An 8,226-nucleotide genomic window follows, 5' to 3' on the forward strand; every position below is an offset into this window, starting at 1 on the left:
TTCTGTCTCTATGTCTCTCTCTGTCTGTCTGGCGAGCGCACGCGCCCTACAGTGAAAATCTCTCCAAAAAAAAAAAAAGACAAAGGGGATTAATAAAAGTGTATTTATACAATTACCTAAATATATTCAAGATGATGGTACTGTATGATTACAGTAAATTACAAAATAATTCAAATTAGTATAATTCAAAAGAGTTTGTCTAAAAATACTCAATGTACATACCTCATTTTCAATAATAAATAAAAATTAATACTCAATGATGTATTTGTTTTAAAAGACATAATACATGTTTACTTCTTCCTTCAGCAAAATAACTTCTAACAGATGACAGACCATAATTGTGACTGTATTATTTGGACACAGAGAAATGAACAGGCACTCACTTAGTAACTCTAGTAAAAACATTAATTATAGAACAAGTTGGTCAAGTTACATGTTTCTAGACCACCTATAAATAGCCTACGTTCCTTTCAACTTTCAGTTGCCAATTTACCTTTTCTTACTCAAGCCCTTTCTCAATTACTCTAGGGCAAATTCTTTTAAAGTTTCAGATCTCAAAAAACAGAACCATGCCGAAGATTCTTAAATGTGAAGCTGAAAACATTGTTTTAGAGTCTATTTCAATTTTATTGCAAGCTTCTTCAGAGCTGAAGTTCTTATATTCATTTTTTTAGGCTGATAATGAGAATCCAGCAAGAAATTTGACAGGTTGTTTTTTGTTTTATTTTGTAAAATTATGTATTAAAATTCCATTTAATAAATAAAATTGTAATATATCCCATATTTCTATATCTTTAAAATCTTTTCGAGTTACCCAACTCTCCTCCTAGGTAAGATTTTCATATTTTCTGTTCATCAGTAATATATAATTCCTATTATTTTTATCAAGTAAAAATGGTATCTGATAGTCATTAGCATTCAGAGGTAAACCAAGTTTTTAAAGCCAAACCACTCAAATTTCAAAATTTTTATTAATGTAAATCTGAAGATTTTTCCACACAGTTCTATTTTATAACACCATGCTGTTAATTCTATTATATGGGGAGAGAGGTCTTCAAAAACTTCTTGGAAATAACTATGCATGGATTTCAAGTTTTTTGCACAAAAATAAATTAAATTCTATTTTTCCATGAACTTCGAGTTCATGGACATGGAAAGTTCGCCTCAAACAGTTCTAATCTGATTCAGCTAAGGTCACAAGAATGTGTATCAATCTCCACCTTTCTCATTCTCCCAAAATAAATGACAGATGTAGACAAGCGCATAATTTTTAATGAAAGACAGGCACGTGTTCAGGAGCTTGGGGGGGAACATACTGTTCAGGTTGTACGGAACCCCATGTATGCTGGGAGGCACATTATACTACAGTTAATAAAGATAAAAACAGAGGCAGGGAAAAAAAAAAAAAACCAGCACTCCCACTTCTGCCTTCAGAAAAGTCCTGAGAGGCAAAAAAGAAATAAGGAGCAGTAGTAACTCCCTCCTGGGTTGAACATTTTATTTAAGTTGGAAAAGTTAATTTCTAAACTTGGAGGTGAGGACTCAAGACACAATTCTACAAATAAATGATGTTTTGCATTTTCATGCTCATGAATCTGCTCATTCATCCATAACAGGAAAGGAACGAGAACTTATAACTCCATGGAATTTAAATATTATTTACACCACTTTTCCTGATAGAAAGGGAGTCTGCATTTCTAACTGGGATATATCTCTACCCTCCCTCCAGCTCTCCCTTCCTCTAATCACTCCCACGTCGACCAAAAAGGCTCCCAGTCTCTTTGAGGTGGAAGGACGCAAAGTGGCCTGCTCTGTTGAGCCATTTGTGGTCAGGAACTACCAAGTTTATAGACATTTGAAATGCCAAGTGCAGGGAGGATATGAAAAGAACCAGATAAGAGGAAGATGTTTCCAAGTCTGCAGCTGAGAATATAGTAGAGGTGAAAGCAATTTATTGGTATGAGGCAAATGGGAAAGAGATGGTGTATGGGGTCCATGACGAGTTTGAGAGGGGAACGTTTCCCAGATCTGTGCCTTGGAGCTTAGGTCTGTTTCATAAAATACCAGTTCTTGGTTGTGAGACCAAGAGTTGTTAATAATGTACATAAATATATTTTAAGGGTAAAAAAAGTATTAAAAAATCATCCTTTTCTCAAGTGCTCTAGCTATTTTGATAACTAGAACTTTCAAATACAAGTATTAAAATAACCTAAGGTCAATTCTCTTCTTGAGGATCAGGCACGGATAACTTTTCCTTGCTTTAAATCAGATGATTTTCATTTTACTATGAGTAACGAGTGAATTACAAAGTTATATTCACCCAGACTGCTTTTTGAAACAGTTTCAAACTATATAAAACAGTTTCCTGGGTCTAATAAAACTTTAATATCCTAAGTCTTTTTTTTTTTTTTTTTGAGAGGTTTTTTTTTTTTTTGCTATAGGACACGTGCACTCACCAGAAAGACAGAGAAAGACAGAAAGCAAGAAATCACCCCCTGAGGGGATGGCCACACTGCAATCCCTTCTCCTCCATTCTCCTCTCGGGATCTTGAGCACACAGGCACACATGCCCAGCATGAATTTAAGCCACTGGGTCTAGGACTCGAACTGCGGTCAACTACATGGGAGTCCAACAACATAGCCATTAAGCCAACCGCTGGTCCCTCCTAAGTCCTTTTAAAATTTTTTAGTTTGCTATAGGACCCATGCACGTACTAGCCATTAAGCCAACCGCTGGTCCCTCCTAAGCCCTTTTAAAATTTTTTAGTTTGCTATAGGGCCCATGCACGTGCACACTACAGACAGAAAGATAAAGAGGGAAAGTGAGAACTCACCCCTCAGAGGGGATGGCCACACTGCAATCCCTTTTTCTCCATTCTTCTCTTGGGATTTTAAGCATACATGCACAAGTACTCAACATGTTTCTCATGCTGCCAGGTCTGGGCCTCAAACAACACAGTCAACCATGTGGAATCCAGCCACCTTAACCTGCATACCACCTGCTGGTCCACAATTCGAGCCTATAAGAAGGTGAAGAAGGTGGGTTTTTTTGTTTGTTTGTTTATTTGTTTGGGTTTTTTTAGTGTTCTTTATAGTCACTGAAATAATAATGTGATATATTTGTGTAATATTGTTGTACAATTTTTTTTGGAGGTTTTGCTATAGGGTGGGTGCGCTCACCAGAGAGACAGAGAGACAGAAAGAGAGAAATCACCCTCTCGGTGGATGGCCACACCACAATCCCTTCTCCTCCATTCTCCTCTTGGGATCTTGGGCATGCACGCACACACGCCCATGGTCGAATACGTGGGAATCCAGCAACATAGCCATTACGCCAACTGCTGGTCCCACACAATAATTTTAAAAGTAAAAATGTTATACTGTGTTTTAGTCTCTTCTCTATTGCTAATAACAGAATACCACAGATTGAATAATTCATAAATAATAAAGGTTTATTCGATTTACGGTTCTGAAGGTCCAAGGAAAAGAGGTCACATCTGGTGAGAGCCCATTTGTTGGTAGGGACTATGCAGAGGCCCACATGGGCACAGGGCATCACAGGAGGAGGGCATGAGTATGTCTGCTCTGGTCACTCTCCCTCGTCTTAGACAGCTACAGTACTCAGTCATGCAGAAATCACCCTGATGGCTTTATCTGACCCTAATTACCTCACAAAGGCCCCACCTCTTAATACCATAGTAGGATTAAGTTTCTAGCCTTGTAATAACATCAAGATAGCAACCAAATTTCAATACATGAATTTGGGGGGACACATTCAAATCATAGCTTACTGCATATGCATTAAAGGAAATATGCACTTCTCAAACCGTTTACATGTGAATGCTTTCCAACACTATTTTTAAATTAAAACACCAGCAGGTCATAACAGCCTTTGAGTACCCTTCATCATCACAGAAAACACGCTCTACTTTATGTATTCTCTGCAAAACGCTATGTATGTTAATTTATTAAATTCTCATAGTAACTCTTGGATTAGGTGTTATTATTCCCAATTTGCAAAAGGAGAAGAAAATTCTGAGGCCCTAAGACATTAAAACACTTATTTAAGGTCACAAAGCTATTAAATAACAAAACCACAACTCCAACCTAGACAGTCTGGCTTCCAAATTCGGTGTGTGCAATCCCTACACCTCTCTACATAGTGATTCATTCATCCACTCAAACTTTTATTAATTGCCTAGAGTGGACCAAGACTAAAATTTCCTAAGGCTTGAGTGTAGAGACACCCCTGCCCCTAAAAAAAGAAATAAATAAAAAGGCAAAATGTCCACCTCAGTGAACTTACATCTGAGTGCATAGCAAAAACTGTAAAATGTAAATTAAAACAAAATTTCCATATTACTCTGGCTAAGTCAAATGTCTGGGGAAAAAAAATGAATACTATATTGAAAAAGATTTAGGGAACCAGCAGTTAGCTTAATGACTATGTCGCTGGACTCCCACGTAGTCGACCGCGGTTCGTGTCCCGGACCCGGTGGCTTAAAACTCACGCCGGGCGCGTGTGCGTGCGTGCCCAAGATCCCGAGAGGAGAATGGAGGAGAAGGGACTGCGGCGTGACCATCCCCTCTGGGGGGTGATTTCTTGCTTTCTGTCTCTATGTCTCTCTCTGTCTGTCTGGTGAGCGCACACGCCCTACAGTGAAAATCTCTCTAAAAAAAAAAAAAAGATTTAATAATACTCCCTGTTGATATATTTTTGAATACTCTCAAAAACTACATACTAAAAAAAAAGAAAAAAACTACATACTGATCCTTATAATTAACTTGTGAAATAAGTACTATGCTGATTTCGTGGGTGAGGAAACAAAAAAATGCATTATGTCCTGAATATCTTGAAAAGATTCACATCCTTTCTACAAGAATCCACTCTGTAGAAAAAATTCTACAGGACCCAGCTTCTCTTAATTAAAAAAAAAAAAAAAATGTTAAATCATAACCTGCCTTGTCTGGGAATCTACTTTGGGCCTGCTTAAAAAATTATCTAAGTAAATCTAATCTCCTTTTACAAATATGAAATAAAGAAATAAAGAGAAAGGCCAGTTAGCTACAAGATGTATGATAATGGAGGGTGACAAGGCCAGAGCAGCCATCGAGAGTCACCACACTCAAGTTGAAATGCTTATTAAGCCAGAGGGTAAAAAAAATAAAGAATCGGGACCAACAGTTGGCATAATGGCTATGTCACTGGACTTCCATGTAGTCGACTGTGTTTTAAGTCCCAGACCCAGTGGTTTAAACTTATGCCAAGCATGTGTGCATGTGTGCCCAAGATCCCAAGAAGAAAATGGTGGAGAAAGGATTGTAACGTGGCCATCCCCCCTAGGGGGTGATTTCTTGCTTTCTCGCTTTCTGTCTCTCTGTCTCTCTCTGTCTTTCTGGCACTAGAACAAAACACTCTCCTAAAGAAAAAAAAAAATAGAAAGAAAAGAAAAAAAGAAAGAATCTCAGAGAGAAGGCTGACCTGTATGAGTGACACCACGTGCCAGGTCACTGAACACAGAAGAGAAGAGATGCCACCTTTCCTGAGGGTCCAGTTCCCACAATACACCTCATTTTCCCTAAAGAATCTTAAGTGTTCTTCACAGCCAAAAAGCGACTACCAAATGCATGTAAAGGAGATGAGGTTTCACATTTTCTCTCAACATAGAAATCCAGATACACAGAGGACTTGGCTATGGAAAAGGTTCCAGATGGAGAAACTGGCTGCACAGGTCTCCATGGTTTCTGTTTACCTCTCGCAGGAGTAGATAAACTTGGCCAACTCACCGCGGCTAACACAGAAGTCAAAAGAATGTGTCATCAGAATGATTAGACCTGCTCCCCCTGCTCTAATCCACTCGCGGTCCCAGTGTTGTCACACACCCCCTTAAAGAAGGAAACCTCTTATTCTCTAGCTCCTTTTAGGAAAAGAAAAACCTCACTAAATATCAAAATGAGTAGAAACTGTACAACCGGGAACCAGCAGTTAGCGTAATGGCTATGTCGCTGGACTCCCACGTAGTCGACCGCGGTTCGCGTCCCGGACCCAGTGGCTTAAAACTCACGCCGGGCGCGTGTGCGTGCGTGCCCATGATCCCGAGAGGAGAATGGAGGAGAAGGGATTGCGGCGTGACCATCCCCCCTGGGGGGTGATTTCTCGCTTTCTGTCTCTATGTCTCTCTCTGTCTGTCTGGCGAGCGCACGCGCCCTATAGCGAAAATCTCTCTCAAAAAAAAAAAAAAAAGAAACTGTACAACCACCACCTCTAAGTGTTCCTATGAAATGAAAAGTCCAGAGCAGGACAGAAAACACCTAGAACAGCGAGCTCTGGAGCAGACCATCATCCCACCTGGCTTAGCACAGCTATGCCCCAAACCAAATAAGGGCATGATGCTATTAACTCCTAGACACCAAGAGCCAGGAGGTCTAGCATTTCGGCAGTTCTGAGCTCTATCCCAGTGATGCAACCAGGAAGACAAGGAGAGAAGCTTCTCAAGACCTGCAGACAGAACCAAATCAAGAAGAGGCAGGACGGCCCATCTCCATGTAATGAACTGCTCCAGAGAACATGGTTCCTGGGACCAGCCAGGTGGTGTGTTGGTTAAGGGGGCTGGATCTCACATGGCTGACCACACAGTTCAAGTCCTGGACCCAGGGGCTTGAAAAGCAGACTGGGCATATGTGCATGCATACCCAAATTCCTGAGAGGAGAATGGAGGAGACAGGATTAAGGTATGGTCATCCATACTTGCTTTCTCACTTTCTGTACTCACCCACTCTCTCTCCAGCAAGTACATGTGCCTCATGAAAAAAATAAATAAATAAAAGAAAGAGAGAGAAGCCAGATCTCATATGGCTATGATGGTTCAAATCTCCAACCTGGTTAGCCTTAAGCATTCCAGGCATGTTGAAGAATACTCAGGATCCAATGGGATGAAGAAAGGGAATCATAGAATGATCAGAGCCTCTGGGAGGGTTGTCATCTCTCTCTCTCTCTCTCTCTCTCTCTCTCTCTCTCCTCCTCTCCTCCTCTCCCCCTCTCTCTCACATATACACAGATGCATGCACACATGCTTTATCATGAGTAAAAAAGAAAAAAGTAAAATGAAAAGACAGTATTCAGTTCCATATCACAGTGCTTGTGCAGATGAAGCTAGATTCCACGTGGCTCAGCAGCTTTAAAACACACTGGATGCATACACATACCCAGGTCCAGAGAGAAGGAAGAACTGGAAAAAAAGGAATTGTGGTATGAGTAATTTTTCACTTTCTCTATCTCCTTCCCTTCCTCCCTACCCCCTTCATATATATAATGCACCATCGGGCATTAAGAAGAGGCAGGAGAGAAGGCAGACAGCAGGACTACTGTAATTTGAATGTGTCCCCCAAATTCAGTGAATTCTAGAATCTTTTTTTTTTTTTTGGAGAGACTTTTACTATAGGGCAGATACACTCACCAAAGAGATAGAGAATGACAGAGAAACAGAAAGTAAAAAATCACCCCATAAGGGATTGCATGCTGCAATGCCTTCTCCTCCAGTCTCCTCTTGGGATTTGGGGTGCACATGCACCTGGTGTGAGTTTTAAGCTGCCAGGGCTGAGACTTGAAGCACAGTCGACTGCATGGGAGTCCAACGATATTACCATTACACCATCTGCTGGTCCACAGTGTTCTAACAATCCTCAATGCAACAGTATTGAAAGTTAGGGCCTTATCCACGAGAATTTAAGTCACCCAAGTGTAGTGCCTCTTGGTTCTGCTTCCCCAATCCCAATGGCAAATGGAGTTGGCAAGACCTTACATGATGAATGGCATACATTTACTTATAAATGGCATAAAAATATCTCATCGTTCCACACATGTAGGTTGTTCAATTAAAGTGTTAAGAGTCCATTAAGAAAAAAAATATGACTTAAAGACCAGGCCCATAGTGCAGCTGTTAAACCCAGTGCATAAGGAGCCAAATCACAAATGGCCAGCTGCAATTAGGAATCTGGCTCAAGCACTTGAACAACACACCAAGTGTGTATGTGTGTGTTTATACACACATGTGTGTGTACATGCCCAGAATCTGGACTGGATGGAAAAAAAAACAAGAAAAAAGGATTCCAATGTCATCACACCCAACTGCTGGTGGGTTGCTTTCTTTCTCTCTCTCTCTATCGAGCACATGTACCCTCCGGCAATTAAAATAAAGAAAATATTACTGGACATTATATTAGCAA

At 40.3% G+C, this 8,226-nt stretch overlaps 1 protein-coding gene across 2 annotated transcripts in view; it reads right to left on the bottom strand.

Annotated features, from left to right (window-relative positions):
* The window catches only part of ARHGAP18 (Rho GTPase activating protein 18), a 173,797-nt gene that overhangs the window by 161,726 nt on the left and 3,845 nt on the right, over window positions 1–8,226 (bottom strand). The window contains exon 2 of one of the 2 annotated variants that reach the window (XM_006144269.3): window positions 7,207–7,229. The exons of the other annotated variant lie outside the window; for it this stretch is intronic. The gene's annotated coding sequence lies outside the window, so the exon portion shown is untranslated. The remainder of the gene's footprint in view (window positions 1–7,206; window positions 7,230–8,226) is intronic. 2 annotated transcript variants of the gene reach the window in all.

The sequence above is a fragment of the Tupaia chinensis genome, unplaced genomic scaffold (genome assembly GCF_000334495.1).
Source record: "Tupaia chinensis unplaced genomic scaffold, TupChi_1.0 Scaffold000117_2, whole genome shotgun sequence".
In the NCBI taxonomy this organism is placed as follows: Eukaryota; Metazoa; Chordata; class Mammalia; order Scandentia; family Tupaiidae; genus Tupaia; species Tupaia belangeri.